The following is an 18,223-nucleotide window of genomic DNA, read 5'->3' as shown; positions in this document are numbered from 1 at the left end:
GAGATCCCCCAGATCGGAGAGGGGACAAGGCCTGGAGGAAGGGGTGCAGCCCAGAGGGACGGTCGGGGGACCCACTCACGTGCTTGCAGCCCTGCCGGCCGGCTGCAGTTCTTCCGACCCCGCCTCGGTGTCTGAGAGCGCAGCGCCTCTCCCGGAAGCTGTGGACACCCCTAGCAGAAGCTCCCTCTATTTTTAGCAGGGCCTAAGCGAGGCTGGGGGGGGGGGGGGGGCTTGCACACTTCCCTTTTCTCAGGCTCGAGCAGGGTGGTGACCTTCCAGGGGAGGGGGGCTGGGGAGAGGGGAACGCAGGGGGTTGGGTGGTGTCACCATGAGGTGCGTGGAGCACAGTGACGAGCCGCTGGCAGGAAGAGGGATCCGGACCCTCCTGGGTGTCCTCTCAGCCCCCTGCACTCAAGGGGCACCTGGGCTCAGTTTGCAGAGACCAGACTGCAGCCCCCGAAAAGCCCAAACCCCCATCCCCCAGGTGCTGCTCAATCTCCCCGTCTTGGGGCGCCCTGGAAGGGGTGGCCCTCCTTCTCGTCCTCTCCAGGATCTTTGCACGTGACTGGCTTGCTCTCGGCCGTACCCAGTCGAATCCACAGATTTGCTGCACGATGGATCTCCGTGCCCGCATAGACCCTCTGGGATCGCTGGGGCAGGTCACCAGGTAGCGTGTTCTGGCGTGGGCAGAGCGGCAGAGACCCCCGGGAAGCAGCATCCACGCGTGTTCAGGGGCTCCCAGTGACCCGGCCACTGCCCCAGCCCTGCCTGCGGCGCCGGCCTTCCTGCCTTTCGTTTATCTCCGCTCGGGGACCTTGGCTCGCGCCCGGGTTGCTGACTCAGCTGCCGGAGCCCAAACTCATAAAGTCTGTTTCAGAAGGGGGCTGATGATTTTATTTTCTGATCATAAATATGAAATGTGATTAGCAGTTTGCTGCTAACGAAGGTGCCGCGGGGCTGTACGGGGTCTCACAGGGGAACCCGCCCGGCTGCCTCTCCCCGCCCCACCCCTGCTGCCAAAGGCCCAGGAAACCGGGCCTAGCTCCAGCTCCCCCCACACGAGGGGAGATTGCTCCCCCCGAACCTGCACTCCGGTCAGCGCCCTGAGCTGTCCCCAGCTCCGAGAGGGACGCGAGCGTCTGCCCTGAGTGGAGGAAGCACCTTGCCAGCCGGCAGGAGGCAGCACCGTGCCAAGGCAGAGCTGCGCAGGGGTCTGACCCACGTGGCCACAGACCTCCCAGCCTGAAGATCCTGTGGGTGGCCGGCCTCCACCCCTCCCCGTCCTCCCTCTGGCGGGGCGTCGGGGGTTTAGAGCAGACAAGGCACGCGGGGGAAACCCGCTGGCCTTGGCGTGCAAAGATGCCCTGAGCAGAGGTGGGCAGCTTGGGTGGGACACACTCCAGAGGGCAGAGTGCCCAGAGCACTGTATCCACCGCAGTAGGGCAGGCTGGACGGAGTCGGGGAGCACAGTCGCAGGAGCATCTCCAGAAGGAGGGCTAATCGAGTAGCACCCAGAGGTGCTCAGGGCCTGCCGGGGAAAAGGGAAGAGTTGGGGGCTGGAGTGATAGCACAGCGGGTAGGGCGTTTGCCTTGCATGCGGCTGACCCCGGTTCGATTCCCAGCATCCCATATGGTCCCCTGAGCACCGCCGGGAGTAATATCTGAGTGCAGAACCAGGAGTAACCCCCGTGCATCTCCGGGTGTGACCCAAAAAGCCAAAAAATAAAAAAAAAGAAGGGGAGAGTCGTCGGGGCCACTGCGGAAAGAAGCTGAAGAACCAACACACGCGTCCCCCACGAGGCCGGCGCCATAGCTCGGGTGCCCATGTGGCTGCCCACGCAGGGAGCTTGCGGGCAGGCAGTGGGGACATGTCGGAGCCAGCACCATGGCCCAGAGATCAGAGCCCTCGGTGCAGGGCGCGCTCAGCTGCCCGACTCCTCAGAGCCCGGGTGTAGCAGGAAGTTGGGGTCAGGCACAGGGAACAGGCACGAGAGCCGACGCGACTCGGGCCGCAGGCCACACGTGGGCTGTACTTTAACCTCTGCTGGGCTGCTGCGGGCCAGTGGACACGGGGAGTTCAGACATGTGGCGGCAGGAGTGATCCCAGCACAGGGGCTTGGCCCTTGGTGGACAGAGACGGGGCCACGGGAGAGTAATAGGCGTCCAACGCATCTGTGGCCAGAGATCCAGGAGGAGAGAAAGGGAATCGATTCCCTCCCCGAGTTCAGGGCTGTGCGCTGGGCATCACTCAGAGGCTTTGGGCCTGCATGGTGACGGGGACTAGACCACCCGACTAGCCAGCAGATGCGAGCAGGTGCTGCGTCCTGCACTCCTGGTAGTGCCAACTTGACGTTCTTAGTGTGGTGCTTAGGGCTAACAGGCTGTGGGAAGCGTCACTTCCTTCAAAGCCTGACACCTGCTGACCCGAGCTCATCGCTGGGCCGGGCTCCCTCCCTGGGCTCCTGGGTGCGCCCCTGCAGGGGCTGGCCCAAGATGGACACATAGACAGTACCCTCGGGGCTCGTGTGGAGGAGGGAGTGCTTGGGGCCAGACATGTTCTGTCCCTGTGGGTGTGGGCGCAGGGAGAGTGGCGGGAACTGGGTCGGGGGAAAGGCAGGCAGATGTCAGCCCTTGGGCTGGCCTGGGCATGGGGCCATAGTGCCCCACCCCCCACCCATCCCTGCCACCAGTTTACTCGACCCAAGAAAGTGCCCAGGCAGTCTGGCAAATCCCGGCTCTCCCTGCCCCATCCCCTCACTGAGCTGCACGAGACAGTCCTTCCTCCCCACGATGTGAGCTCCCCGTTTATTAACCCTCCCGTCCAGCTTCAGCGGCCACCCCGTAGTGGCCACCCTGTACAGTGCGGGCACAGCTGGGGTTTTAGTGGAAGGAGGCTGTACGGCCTCCTCGAAGACAGTGGGATGGACAAGGCCACTCTGTGAGCGCAGGTTCGGATAGAGATAGACAAGGAGGGCAGGGGGGGGTGTCTCCGGAGCCAAGGACACTGTGACCTTGAGTGCTGGAGGGGCCGGGTAGGGCTGCACCTCAGGGCCGGCTGCACTGTGCGGGGCAGGACAAGAGCGGCTGGGCCTGGCGCTGCCTGGCCTCTCCCCTGCCAGTCTCCTCTGCTCTGGTTGTGGACACTCGTGTCCTCCAGCTCTGTGTGTGCCCAGCATGGACTCTATATGCAGACAGACCGGCCGCTCCTGGGATGAATCTGCCTAGCCCTGCCGCTTTGTCAACATCGTGATGACAGCACTGGTCCCAGAGAGGTCCGAAGCAGGACACAGCGACACTGGACATGCCTGCCTGTTGGACTGGCCAGTGGTATCTCCGGGCCTGAGCTGCTGACCCACTGCCGGGACCCTTGACGACAGACGCCGGGACGTGGGGGCCCGCGGTCACCGGCTGGCAAATCACGGGAGAGCGTTCCCCAAAGGAACACCGGGAAAGAGTCGGTCCCTACAGACACACACACGGCATTAGGGGGGCCTGGGGTCCCTCTGGGCCCTGCTTGCCTAACAGGTTTCCGGCTTGAGGGGGGTGGAATTTCCTGGGAGCGGAGCAGCTGGCGGTGGCGGGTTGGCAGTCAGTCGGGGTGATGAATGCGCTCATCAGTATGCAGAGATTTGACAGGCCAAGAACACAGGGCCCAAGATGGAGTTCAGCGGAAAGAAATGTAAAATGCAGTATTTTGCCTTAAAAAGGTACAACGACAGGACAGAGGTGACCTGGCAGGGCAAAGCCAGGCCAAAGGGGGAGAAAATAGAAGAAGAAAGAAAAAAAAAAGACTTTTGGTGAATTGAAAGTTCAATGTGACTCCGTAAAATATAACGTGGGTACCTGGAAAATCATGTGAACTGTGGGAGGGGGAACGCTTGGTGCCCGGGACACGGCCCAGCTGAGGAGACGCGGAACCTCCCACAGCGTGTCCCCCCCCCTACCCTCCCACCCCCTGCGGGTGGAAGTCTTGGGGCTGGAGCTGCTGGGTGGGCCTGTGCCCCTCCAGGCTCAAGCCTCTAGGTGTCTAGCATCTGAGGAGGGTCAGGATGTGGCCTCGCTCAGGGAGGACTTGATTCTGTGCGAATCGTGACTCTGATAGGGCAGGCAGATGGGCTGAAGCCAGACCTGTGACCAGGAGCACAGGACAGATGTGGACACGCCTGGTCACTTAGCGTGGTGGCACACACACACACCCTTGCCACGAGCCGGGGCAGAGGGAGTGAAGAGCCACGTAGTGAAAGCGTCAGCCAGAGGCTCCTGCGGGGTCCAGAGCCTTCACGGTGCCTTCCCAGAGGGAGGAGATGCTCCCTGAGACAACAGCCGTGAGGGCGCTGGGTGGGTGTTGGCTGGGTGTGATCTGGGCACTGCACAGCAAATGTGGATGTGTGGCCACCAACACGGCAAGGTGCCACGCTTCCCGAAGAGAAAACAAACAAACAAACAAACAAACAAACACAAATGATGACTCTTCACAGGAAAAGGAAATAATAGAACAAAGGAAACTTGCTCAACCCTAGAGGACTCGGCCCCTCCGGAAGCAGGATTTGGAGCATGGGAGAGGGGAGCTGTGTGCACGGGCGGGATCTATTTATTGACTTATTTTGGTTTGGGGTTCCATCCAGCTGTGCTCAAGGGTTACCCCTGGCTCTGCACTCAGGAATCACTCCTGGTGGGGTTGGGGGACCCTCTGGGATGCCGGGGGTGGAACCCGGGTCGCCCATGTGCAAGGCCAGCGCCCTCCCCGCTGTGCTATGGCTCCTGTCCAGGAATGGACAGTATTGAACAACAACTGGCATTACAAAACTCAGAGGGCCAGCAGTGGTGGAGGAGAGGTGAGGGACGCGGTGGTGAGTGAGAGGGACAGTGAGAAAGACAACAGGGACAGTGGGGACAGTGACTTTGTCCATGGACACCATAAAATTGGACGCTGCTGAAATTGTGTTTCATAAGATCCTGCAAATGCAAAGGGGTTAATGACAACTTCGATTTGGGTGCAGAGAGATCACTAAGACGGGAAAGACAATGCTGATGTCACCAAGCGACCTCCCATGACCTTGAGTGTCCACGCGCCCCCCTACGGGCTTTGAAGTAGCAAGAAATGGGCATAGACACAGCCCCAGAGACAGCCGGAGACCCTTGGGGACAAGAAGGTTTAAACCAACTCCTGAGTCGGTGCTCATGGAACTTAGGGCTGCCCCCGTCCACGAGGGAACATTCTGTCCAAGCCACACAGGGGAGCTTGAATCACCACAGAACAGCTGCCCGGAGGGCTCCAGGCCACACAGAACGTAGACACAACATGCCGTGTTTGCTGACGAAAGTTCGAGAAGTCAAAGAGTGCGAGAGAGGGAGTTGCCTCCTGGTGACACTGGAGGCCCTGAGCAGGACTAGAACACCACAGAGAGCCACGAGTGAACAGCATGGTCGGGATGACCCCATCCAAGACCCTGACAAAAGGAGACGCCTCCCAGCATGCACCAAAGGATGGAATTTTACTTTTTTTGGGTCACACCCAGTGATGCTCAGAGGTTACTCCTGGCTCTGCGCTCAGAAATTACTCCTGGAGGTGCTTGGGGGACCATATGGGATGCTGGGAATCGAACCCGGGTCAGCAACGAGCAAGGCAAATGCCCTACCCGCTGTGCTATCACTCCAGCCCCAGAGGCTGGAATTTTATTTATTTATTTATTTATTTTTGCTTTTTGGGTCACACCCAGCAATGCTCAGGGGTTACTCCTGGCTCTGCACTCAGGAATTACTCCTGGAGGTGCTTGGGGGACCATATGGGATGTTGGGAATCGAACCCCAGAAAATGGAATTTTAAAGGCGATTATCTGGGGCTGAAGAGATAGCACACAGGTGAGCTCGATCCTTGGCACCCAGATGGTCCCCAATTCCCACCTGAGCACAGAGCAGGAGTAAACCCTGAGTAAGCTGAATGTGCCCCCTCAAAAAAAGCTTATTTCGTTAATAAAAGTTTTCTAGATTGACTCCCAGTGCCCCCCCCCGCCCCCCCCCCCCCCCCCCACACACACTGCGGCAGGACACCAGGCCACCCGGTGCCCACTGCGACCACCACAGGTCCTAAATGTTATTCGTTGTTTTAAGGAACCAGCACGAGCCCATCAGCGGCCAGATGCGTGAGAGCTCAGCCAGGGGCTAACTCTGAGGTCAGTTCGGATCTCTCGGAAGCCAGACCTGCCACGACGCAACGCGCCCAGCAGCAGCGGCGCACACACAAACAACACCATCACCCCAGGTGTGCGGAGGCCGCCAGCGCAGACTCAGTGGAGGGCCAACAAGGGGTGACACTGCCCCAATGCCGGGAGAGAACCAGACCCCTCCTCGGCCCCTTCTCAAGGAGAGCCAGCAGCTGGACCGATGGACTTTAAAGTGAAACAAAAGAAAGTATCATGCCCCAAAGGAGAGAGACAGAGACAGAGAGAGAGGGGGAGGGAGGGAGGGAGAAAAAGAGAGGGGGAGGGAGAGGGGGAGAGAGGGAGGGAGAAAGAGAGAGGGAGAGAGAGAGAGGAAGAGAGGGAGGGAGAAAAAGGGTGAGAGAGGGGAGAGGTGCCCGTCACAGAGGAAGTGGGAGGGAAGCTGGGGACACTGGTGGTGAGAAATGTACCCTGGTGAAGGGGTGGGTGTTGGAACATTGCATGGCTGAAATCCAATCATGGATAACCTTGTAATTATGTATCTCACTGTGATTCAATTTAAAAATTAAAAAAAGAATGTAGCACTGTAGCACTGTCTTCCCGTTCGTTCTTCGTTGATTTGCTCAGTGGGCTCAGTAACGTCTCCATCGTGAGACTTTGTTGTTACTGTGTTTGGCATATGGAATGCGTCACGGGTAGCTTGCCAGGCTTTGTCGTGCGGGTGAGATACTCTTGGTAGCTTGCTGGGCTCTCCGAGAAGGGCGGAGGAATCAAACCCTGGTCCACCGAGTCAGCCATGTGCAAGGAAAATGCCCTACCCACTGTGCTATCGCTCCAGCCCCAAAAAGGAATATTGCAAATAAAAGTAAAATTAAATAAAATGAAGCAAGGGGGAGGGGCTGGAGTGACAGTACAGCGGGGAGGGCACTTGCTTTGTATGCGGCTGATCTGGGGCCCGGGCATTTCATATGGTCCCTGAGCACCTTCAGGAATGAGTGATCCCTGAACACGTGCTAAGCACCTCCATGTGTGCCCCCTCCCCCAAAATAACCCATAAAACAATCCAACCAAATGCCAAGAGCAACGTGACCTCCAGCTACTTGGTTAAGTCCAAGTCCAGCCTGTGTCAGTGGCAGCCTGCGGCCCCACCCGGACTGGGGCAGGGGCAGAATGGTCACAGGAGCTGGGGCTGTCCCTCAGCGACCACCAAGCCCGCCCTGATCTGTCCCTGCTACCACTCCTGATGACAGATCCAGGAGTAAGGCCTGAGCATCTCCAAAACAAAATGATAATAGTTTAGAAAAAGGATAAAAAGTTCAACTTGAAAAAAAAAATTCCGAACCAGATTAGGGTCTCTCGGGATGTGGTCAGTGGGAAGGCCTGCCGGTGTCTGGCAGGGATGGGGCAGGAAGCAGCCCCCGTGTGCCCTCCCCACACCCTGCACACCTGCCCCCCTTCCCTGTCTGTGGGTTGCAGTCCTGGTGTACGGTGGGGGCCGGGGGCCAGGCAGGCCTCCCTCCTGCTCCTTCATTCCCCCCAAACTCGATCATCGATCAGTACCTGGCTGGCCTCGGGCACCGCGATTTATAACAATAGAAACAGCATTTGGGGCCTGTCACCTTCCGCCAGAGGAAGCAGCCTGTCTCCCGCCCGCCCCTCCGGTGCAGACAAAGTGGTGCCCAAGCGCCTTGCTGCTCCCACTCCTCTGCCCACGCTGCACAGCTGGGGACCCACCCTCACCCCTTTTGGGGCCATGGAGACGGGGAGGCTTCTGGGGTCCTGGTGGGGGCATTTCATTTCCCCTGAGTCGGGACAGAAGCTGCCGCTCAGGGGCAGGGTCTGTTCCAGAGGGATCGCAGGGACCCTGAGGACCACAAGTCAAGGCGTTCTAGAAGGAACCGGCGCGGGCTGGGAGGGGAGGAGGGAGAAGGGCTGGCGTGGGGGCCATGGCCATGAGTGGGGGCGCAAACATAGTGGGGCACGCACACAGGCACACACACATGGGGCACACACATGGGGTATACACAGGGGCACACACAGGGGCATACACATGGGGCACACACATGGGGTACACATGGGGCACGTGCATGACACACATACATGGGGTACATACATGGGGGTACACACAGGGGCACACATGGGGTACACACAGGGGAATAACAGGGACCCCAGCATACAGAGGCACGCACAGGGGGGCACACACAGGTTCATGCACACGTGGGGGTGATGTATGTGAGGAGCACGCACACGGGCTCATGGTAGGGGGCGGCACACGGGGGGGGCGCACTCATGGGGGCACGCGGGGGGGACAGGCAGGGGCATGCAGCTTGTTGTTTTGGGGGCATGATGCTCATGGGTCACTCCTGGCTCTGCGCTCAGGAATCCCTCCCGGAGCCCCTGGGGGCTGTAACCCAGTCAGCTGCTGCGGTCACTTCCCGGGACCCTCGTCCTCTATCCTGGGAGAGCCTGGTGGTTTGCAGCCTCACCAGGACGTGGGACAGCGCCAAGCAGGACGCGCGTGAGGAGGACCCCACAGTTCGTGGAGCTGGACACGCCTGGGAAGGGGCCCTCGCTGGGGACGGGCGGGGGAGGGGGATGTGGGTGCTGACCCAGACCCATCACTCACTCAGACCGCCGCCCCGCCCTCGGCCTCAGAGTCTGAGACCGAGCAAAATCCCGGGGCTATAGGAAATTCAAGCTCTTTTTTTTCCCTGCTGCCAACAGCAAAATAGAAATGCGGAAAAAAGATTCAAACCAGCAAAACAGAGAAACGAGCCTCCAGCTTTCTCCTATCTTAGGAGAGTCTGAATGCTTCTCATTTCCCCTCGTGCACGAAGCAGCGTTCACGACAGCGGCTGGGACTCGGGAGAGACGCATTATAGCCAGACGCGCGCTAATGGATGAGATCCCCAGCCCGGAGCCCGCCCAGAACAGACCCCCGCAGGAGGAAATAGCCCCAAAGCTTGGCTTAAGCCAAATAATACGGCGACAGATGTCTCCCGCGGGCCCCAGGAGTGAATGCACCCAGAAGGCCAACGTCACCGCCTCTGCCCGGGCCTCTGGCAGCCAGCACGGGGCATCAACAACGCTCAAGGTGAAGGGGCGGGGGAGAGGAGACCCGAGGTTCTGGCGGGACTTTGCATATCAACCTATAAAAATAGGCGCGGCCGCATCCCTGCACCCCAGAAATCAGCCGGAACTGGGGCACGCTGCCTACTCCCGCCGTCTACACTGGGAGAGTTCCCCTGGGAGCCAAGAGTAGCATCAGGAGCTCCCAGGAAGCTGTGGGGGGGGAGCGGAAGGGCCAAGCGCCCCTGAACCCCACCCTGGCCTCCACCTCCCGCGTGGCTCCTGAGGCCGCACGGCTGGGCTCAGTGTGGGGGGCGCTGGTTTGGCTGGTGCAGGGTGGCTAATGCCCGCAAACCCCCCCCCCCACATGCACTTCCAGTTTCACAGCCACACAGACACGGGCAGTCGAGCCCAGAGCGCCCCAGCTAGGGCGAGATCTGCGGGGAGACACCCTGGAGGCCGCTGCCCTCCCTCCTTCCCTCTGCCCGTCTCAGCCAATCTTTACCTCAAAAGGACACCCCCACCGGGTCTGAACCAGCTGCTCCTCCGGCCCGGGTGCCAGGTCAGCGTGGCCCACGGGAAAGCTATAGCGGGGCCAGTGGGAGTGTGCAGGCGGCCCCCCGGAGAGCATCCACTTAGATCCTGGATTCACTGACCCCTGTGCATGGCGCCAGGGGACAGGATCTCCGGAGAGGCTCAGGGCGGGATGGGAACGTGGACAGCACCCGGGCGACCGATTCACCTCCACAGTCCCACGGAGGCAGTTTTTTTTGGGGGGAACCCTACGCCAACTCTGCAGACCTGGGGACATCCTCAGTGGGGACGGGGATCTCACCACCGGCCAGAGCACCTGGTTCTCTCCCGAAAGTGCTGCTCTGTCCTGTCACACACACTCCCAGATAAAACTGCCTTAGCTTCCCATGTCTGCTCGGGAACCCCTTTCCCCGGGACAGTGATGGGCAAGAGAGGGCAGGTGAGGCCCGGGGCTCTGCCCCCTACCCCGCCTGGCACAGCGCAGGGCAGACTCTGCTGGCCCCCGGCACTGCCCACCCGACTCTGGGCCCGAGGCCTGGACACGGGCTGGTCTACATCGGCAGAGACCCCTCCCGGCCGCTACCTCTCGCCCCACACCCCCCACTCTGCGCTGCCTCCAATCCTGCCCTTCCCACTGGGACAACGTCCAGGAGCCCTAGCACAGAGGCTGCGAGCGGCCGAGCACCACTGTCCCCACCACCTTCCTCGGGGCCGAGCCTGACGTGGACGGAGAAGCAGAGGCATGTGGGGAGAGTCTCAGCCTGGAACCTTCTCACGACCCTCCCTCAGTTGGGGTGTGAACCGTCGGGCCTCAGACGGTGCCACATGACCTTCGGTCGCTGTGTCCCACGGTGCCTTGGAAGGGTTCCCTGACCAGGCGTCTACTGCCCCCACCCGGGGACTACCTCCCCTAGCCCTCAGGTCTCCGGGGCAGCCCAGCTGTGGTCTGAGCAATGGGGTCAAGTGGGGGTGCGCTGCCAAGCCCTGGGGGGACCCAGGACAGTTGGGGAGCAAGCGGTAAAGTGTGGGGCCAGCACAGGACACTCCCCCACGCTACAGGGGGCCAGAGTGACAAGGGTCTGGGGACTGCGCGGGGAAGGGGAGGCAGGGGAGGAGCACCTGCAGTGAGAAGGTAAAGATGTTGGGCAGTGGATGGGTGTGAGTGTGGGGCTGGGGTGTGAGAGGAGTGTGTGCGATGGGGTGACAAGAGTGTGTACGTGTATGTGTAATGCGCTGTGTGAGACTACATGTGTGATGCAGCATGTAACGGGGAATGTGACAGGGTGTGCATGTGACTGTATGAGTGACGGGGTATGTGGCAGGGTTTGCTTCTGGGACGGTGTGTGTGTTGGGGTGACGCTGTGTCTGTCTGACTATGTGTGACAGGGTGTGTGTGACGAGTGTGTGATGGTGTGTGTGATGAGTGTGTGTGAATGGGTGTGTCTGACAGGGTGTATGTGACAGAGTATATGTGACAGGGTATGTGTGACAGGGTTGTGTGATGGGTGTGTGATGAATGGGTGTGAGGGGTGTGTGTGATGGGTGTGTGACGAGTGTGTATGACGGGGTGTGCGTGACAGGTGTTGTGTGACGGGTGTTGTGTGACGGGTGTTGTGTGATGGGTGTGTGTTGGGGCGACGCTGTGTGCGTCTGACTGTGTGTGACAGGTGTATGTGCCAGGGTGTTGTGACAGGGTGTGTGTGTGTGATGGGTGTGTGGTTAGGTGACGCTGTGTGTGATGGGTGTGTGTGACAGGGTGTGTGCGACAGGGTGTGTGTGAGCCGGCTGTGCTGTGCTCTGGGTGCACCTACCCCCACCCGCCCCAGCTCGGAGCCTCTGAGTCAGCCCGGCTGTGGTCTGACTTCCTGTGCCTGGGCCAGGGGCCTTGTCTCCTCTGCCGGAGCAGGTGTCGGGGGGCTCCAGGCCCCCTGAAAGCCGTCTGCTCCCGGGGTGGGTGTTGCCCGGGAGGGGGCAGAAAGGCAGGAGAAGGGGTGGGGGGACGGAAAGGGTGAGAGAGCAAGGAGGGAGGGGAGCACGGGGAGGGGAGCAGGCTGGGAGGGGTGGAGTTACACTGGGTCAGCAGGTCTGTCCCCTCAGCTCCCCTTGGTCCCCCAACCGCCCGTGGCCGGGGGCCCTTCAGTCTGGTACAGGGGCGTCTCCTCCCCCAGCGTCCCCACTTACCCCGCTCCGGCTAGTCCTCCCTGCGCTTCCTGCGGAGTGTGGCCCCAGAGGCCTCCCCACCCCCAGCCTAGTCCTAGCCTACCTGTGGTGCTCATGGTCTGCAGGCCAGGGCACCTCCTCCAGGCAGGCCTCTGGCTCCCTCCAGGTGCCGCAGAGTAGGGGGCTCTGGCAGTGTGGCCGTAGGGACTGCTTCTGCGGCCCAGCCCGGTGTCAAAGCCAGAGGAGGCAAAGGAGAGAAGAACGGAGAGAAAGTATGTCTCCTGGCTTGGAGGGGCGGGGAGGGAAATGCAAAACCTGACAGGAAATGAGACTCAAAAATGCAAAAGTTCAGAAAAAGATAAGGGGGAGGGGAGGGGCGTGGGCCCAGGTGGGGGCGCTGTGGACCCTGAATGGGAAAGGTGCCTGTGGGTACCCCGTGGGCCCGTGCCCACCCGCCCAGGTGGACACCTTTTGTGAACACGGGGACAGCCCGGCCTTCTCAGAGGTGCTCCCAGACTGAAGAGCCCCCAGGTCCCACCAGCGCCTAGCAGAGGTGACATCTGGTGACCTTCCCACAAATCTGGAAGCTTCCTGGGTCCCCCCCAGCCCTCCGGACACTCAGCCGGGGTGGCCCGTGATCATTCTGCTGAGCTCAGCTCAGAGACTGATTTCTTTCTGTCTGTCCCCAAGCCACAGGCCTGGCCCCCTCCTCTGCCTCAGGGGCCCTCCCCCTTCCTCCCCCAGAGGGGGTGGCCCCTGCACCGGGGGAACAGGGGGCTGGAAGGCTCAGGGTTTGGCTCTGGGGCAGAGGCTCGGCTGGGCCACAGAGGGAGGTTGGTCTGCGCTGCGTGCAGTGGGGACCCTGCTCTTAGCACAGCGACAAAATGCCTAGTTGAGACGCATCCACTGTGGGTGCCGGGACCTGGGACTCCGTGTGCAGCCCCCCAGGGTGGTCCCTATCTCCCTAGGGGACCCCGTTCCCGCCGCTAAGGGCTCAGGTCGGCTTTGCTGACCTCTCACTGTGCAGCCCGACACACGGCCCCAGGGATCCTCCTTAGCTTGTCTTGGGATGCAGCAAGGAGGTCACAAAGACTGCTGCCACCGTCGCCTCTTCTCCCACAGATCTCCAGAAGCTTCCATATTCAGCAGGGAGGGGCTTGCACCTACCATTCCCAGGGACTCATGTTCCTGTACTGCTTCATCTCAAACATTTCTGTCTCTGTGTCCATTCACGATCTTCCTCCTCCTCCCCTCCGCCCTTCCTCCTCTTCTTCCTCCTCCTCCTCTTCTCCTCCTCCTCTTCCTCCTCCTCCTCTTCCTCTTTCTCCTCTCCCTCTTAATCCTCCTCCTCCTCCTCTTCCTCCTCCTCCTCCTCCTCCTCCTTCTCATCCTCCCCTTCCTTCTCTTCCTCTTCCTCTTCCTCTTCCTCCTCCTCCTCCTCCTCCTCCTCCTCCTCCACCAACCCCTCCTTCTGCTTTTTGTCTTCCTCTTTCTGATTGTTTTGTTTCATTGGTTTCTGTGCTGGGGTTTATTCCTGGCTCTGAGTTCAGGGGTCACCCCGACAGGGTTTGGGGAACCATATGTGGTCTTGGAGTCAAGCTGGGGTTAACTGTGTACAGGTCAAGTGTCTTCACCCCCAACTCCCTTTATGGTCCCTTTATTATTTTGAAAGAAAACAAAATGGGAGCTTCCTCTAAAGGGTCTTGGGCCAACCCTAACTCTGTGCTGGGATGTTCTGGCACCTGGGGGCCCGTGATGCTGGGGTGGACCTCGGGGGGTCGGGCTCAGACCGGAGTCCCCAAGCGAGGGCCTGTTACCTCCCATGAATGGGGAAAGGCGGGGCTGCTCCTCTCCAGAGATGCAGGGCCCCGCGGACTCCAGGGAGGGGGGCAGAGGGGTTACTAACAACCCCCCAACCAGAACCTGCCCTGAGGTCCCCCCGCCCAGAGTTTGGGCAGATGCAAAATGGGACTACATGCTGGGGGGAGACCCCCGAGGGAGTGCGGGTCTACCTCACCCCATGGCTCAAGCAAGGAGTGTGAGCATAGCTGTGGTTCCTGGGAAGTCCCTGCAGTGAATGATGCCATTCTGTTCCTTTCTCCCGCTGCCCCTCTCCCCAGCAGTCTGGGCTCAGCCCAGAAAGGCCAGCGGGGCACAGGGCTGTCCCTGCCAAGCTGGCCAGGCCTGGGTGGGGTGGGCCCTGCAGGGAGATCATTCCTTATCAGGGACGGGAGGGCTCGGGACGGCAGAAGGTGATTCACGAACTATTGATCTGCGTGGCCCGAATGCGCTCCGCATCAGCACCACTGCCCTGCACACATCAGCCCCAGAAGGGCCCAGAGCCAGACGGAGTCGCGCCGCGCTTCAATCACGCGAACGCACCGCTTTCTGGTGCGTCGGTAACCACCTCAGCTCATTCCTCTTCATTTGGGGCAGTTCCTGCCTTCCCAGGATGCAGAGAGGATTCGGCCTACGGCACACTGGGTGGGTGCAACCTGCTGAGGCCGCAGCTCGTGGGGCTGAGAGGCTGAAGGGCACCCCGCTCATTTCTTCCTCACTTGGGCCAGGCAGGAGGAGGGTCACCGGCTGAAGGAGGATACCCCTTCCCTAGTGCTCGGTTGCTTGGGCTATGAAATGGGAAGGGAGCCAGTGGCCCCCAGCCTCTTGGAGGGAGGGTCTGCGGGAAGGACCCAGCCGTGGACTGGCGTTCAGTTACTGTCAACACGAGACCCTCTGAGAGCCGCCACCTCTGCAGTCCCAGGTCCAGGGCTGTCTTCAAACTCCACGGGCTCCACACCACACACGCTCCTGCATGTAGGGGCAACACTCACTATTCACACCACAACGCGCACACACACATCATCACACATGCCGCGTACACATACACATGCCTGTACATCTCACACACCACACCACACACACACACACACATACACACGCACACGCACACACGCATGCAGAAGCCAGGTCCCAGGTATGTTCCACGTACATGGTGTTTGTCCCTGGGTCTGTCTGGGAAGGTGAGAGCAGTTATGCCATGGGAAGGGCACAGAGTCACCCCCCTGCCAGTGCTGGGACAGCTCCTGCATGAGGGTTACCTGGGGGTCCCCTGTCCTACCAGCTCTGGCTATCAAACCCCTGAAGCAGATTTTATTTTTTCTTTTTGGGTCACACCTGGTGATGCACAGGGGTTAGTCCTGGCTCTGCACTCAAGAATCACTTCTGGCAGTGCTCAGGGGACCATATAGGATGCTGGGACTCGAACCCCGTTGACAGAGTGTAAAGCCAACACCCTACCCGCTGTGCTATCACCTCAGCCCCCTGGAGCAGATATTTTGTTGTTGCCTTTGGGCCAGGCCTGGGGTGTTCGGGGGACTCCTGAGTGCTGGCGATGAGCCCTGATACCTGAAGGCATGCGTCACTTCAGTCCCGGCCTCTGGCCCGCCCAGAGCAGACGTTTCCCACGTTCCCCTCCATGTTCCAGATGATTCCCCCAATCTTTCAGTCATAATCAGCAGCAATCATTGTCATTCGGTTCTTGCTTCTAAAACAGCCATCCATTATAAAAATAATGAATTTCAATTTAAAAGATATTACTCACGTTCAGGAAAATCCTATCAGCATGAATGAAAATTTCCGTCAACCTGACAAAAATGTTGCTGGAACTTTCCTGGGGGCCCATGGAGAGAAGAGAGGCAGAGCCCAGTGTCTATGTGTCCTGCCAACCACTGGACATTCTCAACCCAACCTCTGGGAGCTGCTGAGCAGAGGCCGCTGGGACCCAGGACTGCGACAGCCCTGGACCGCAGGAGCCCAAGAGTGGGTGGGGCAGGACCTGAGCTCGTCTCTGCTGATTTCCTGCCTGCACAGGTGATCACATCACGCCTCATTTATTCCATTTATTTATTTTTGCGTTGGGGGTCGCGTCTCACAATGCTTGGGTCTTACTCCTGGTTCTGCACAAGGAATCACTCCTGGTGGTACTGGGGATCGAACCCAGGCTGGCCGCGTGCAAGGCCAGCGCCTGATCTGCAAGACTATTGCTCCAGCCCCCACACCTCATTAAAAAAAAAAAATTCAGGCCCAGAGCCAACTACAGTCTATACCGCACTTGAAGATGCGTTTCACTTCTCTTTGTTCCTTTAATCGCTTCTGCTTTTGACTAAAGATGAGGCTAAAGGTGGAACATTTGTGCCAGGAGATTGAAGAGCAGGCCACGAGGAACAGCCATCCCGTACCCGGAGTCCCCTGTGCTTGCTGGGAGGGGGGGTGTTGAGGTCAGAGGGAGCTCGTCAGGAGTCACCCCCTTAAAGGCCTGTTGTGAGCACTTCCTCAGTGCCATCGAGCCAATGGCTCTGAAGCCCCTTTAAGTCCCACAGGCAGCAGGAGAGAAGGGGAAGAGTTGGTGGGGGGGCAGAGTTCTGGGGATCAGGCACTGAGGGGCAGAGTCACGGGGATCGCAGGGTTCAGCCTCTTTTGTTCACTCATTTGTTTCCCAAAATTAAATTAAACATGGGGATTTAATTCTAGCCATCAAGGATGAAGGATGCTCATGAGAGAGAAGGTGGAAAGGCAACGTGACATAAAAGGTGGCAGAGGGGTCTGGACCGACAAGGCTGGCTCTCCACGTCCACAGAAGCACACGTCCATCCTGCTGAAGGGGCCCCCCCACCCCTGCAATCTCAGACAGCTCTGCCCCACTGGACATCTTGGGTCACACCCCTCCCCCACTGGCCATCTTGGGCCGCGCCCCTCCCCCACTGGCCATCTTGGGCTGCGCCCCTCCCCCACTGGCCATCTTGGGTCACGCCCCTCCCTTACTGGCCAGCTTGGGTCATCTCCTCCCCCATTGATGCTATGGAGTCACTCTGTGTTTCTCTTCCTGGCTATGCCATGCCCCAACCCCATCCTGCTGGGTCTCACCTCCCCCTTCCCCACTGGTCCCTGAGGCACTGTCCCCTCCCCCACTGTTGGTTCACACCCTTCCAGGCAGAGGCTCCCTCCAGATGAAGCCATGAGAGGACAAGAGCCCTTCCCTGTGTCTGGGACCAGGCAGGGTGGGGGTGGGGGTGGGGAGCGGTGTCCTTGGGGAATGTTTGCTCCAGTGAGGTGACACCTCTCCATTGAGATCACAAGCTCCCGCTGGGTCCCGTGGGGGAGGCAAGCTGAGGTCCCCACTCTCCATGTCCCTCTGTGATCTGGGCAACTGGGCTCCGTAAAGCGTGGGAGTTGATCCTGAGTCCACCACATGCAAGGTGAGTGCCTGGTTCCTCTTCAGGCCCCAAATGGATTGTTGGTTTGGTCTGGGGGGCCACCCGCTGTGGTGCTCAGGGCTGACTCCTGGCGGTGCTGGAAGGATGCATGGATACTCTTTCCAACGACCTGGTCTGTTCAGCCCTGCGAGAGCAACCAGTGTGAGGGACAATGGCTCGGGCAGCGGGTGAGGGACGAGCTCAGTCAAGTCTTCTCCCCTTGTGGGCTGCACCTGGTGTGTGTGTGTGTGTGTGTGTGTGTGTGTGTGTGTGTGTGTGTGCATCTGAGGGGGGTGTCGGAGAAGGGTTCAGCCATGCCACCTCTCAGCATCTCTGTGCCTGCCATCTCTCAGTGTCTCTGTGCCACGCCATCTTAGTGTCTCTGTGCCTCACCATCTCTCAGTGTCTCTGTGCCACGCCATCTCTCAGTGCCTCTGTGGCTGCCATCTCTCAGTGTCTCTGTGCCACACCATCTCTCAGCGTCTCTGTGCAACGCCATCTCCCAGTGTCTCTGTGCCATGTCATCTCTCAGTGTCTCTGTGGCTGTCATCTCTCAGCATCTCTGTGCCACACCATCTCTCAGTGTCTCTGTGCCATGTTATCTCCCAGTGTCTCTGTGCCACGCCATTTCTCAGCGTCTCTGTGGCTGTCATTTCTCAGCGTCTCTGTGCCACACCATCTCTCAGTGTCTCTGTGCCAGGCCATCTCCCAGCGTCTCTGTGCCACGCCATCTATCAGTGTCTCTGTGGCTGCCATCTCTCAGTATCTCTGCACTGCAGAGATGCTCTGAGCAGACTTAGCCTCCGCAGCCCTCCTGTCTTTCAGTGTGTCTCTTGTCTATTCCTCATGTGAGCCTGACCTTCTGGAGGCCGTGTCACTCCCCCGCACTCTCCCTTCTACACACACCTACCATTGCCTTATTCTGCACCCAACGCTCTTGCTGAGCAGGAGAGACAGAGTGTGGCCTCGCCCGTGACAGAGAGAGGCAGGGAGCCCCGCCCCCTCTCTCCATGCACAGCTGAGGTGGCCCTAAGGCCTCCAGACGCC

At 59.8% G+C, this 18,223-nt stretch overlaps 1 protein-coding gene across 1 annotated transcript in view; it reads right to left on the bottom strand.

Moving 5' to 3' along the window:
* CARD11 (caspase recruitment domain family member 11) overlaps window positions 1-12,105 on the bottom strand; it is a 44,429-nt gene extending 32,324 nt beyond the window's left edge. The window contains exon 1 of the mRNA XM_056128468.1: window positions 12,028-12,105. The gene's annotated coding sequence lies outside the window, so the exon portion shown is untranslated. The remainder of the gene's footprint in view (window positions 1-12,027) is intronic.
* Between the last annotated feature and the right edge of the window lie 6,118 nt (window positions 12,106-18,223).

This window comes from Sorex fumeus, unplaced genomic scaffold, assembly GCF_029834395.1.
Source record: "Sorex fumeus unplaced genomic scaffold, SorFum_2.1 ptg000064l, whole genome shotgun sequence".
Taxonomy (NCBI): domain Eukaryota; kingdom Metazoa; phylum Chordata; class Mammalia; order Eulipotyphla; family Soricidae; genus Sorex; species Sorex fumeus.
Note: the sequence above shows the minus strand (reverse complement) of the source record. Positions and strands in the feature narration are given on the sequence as shown.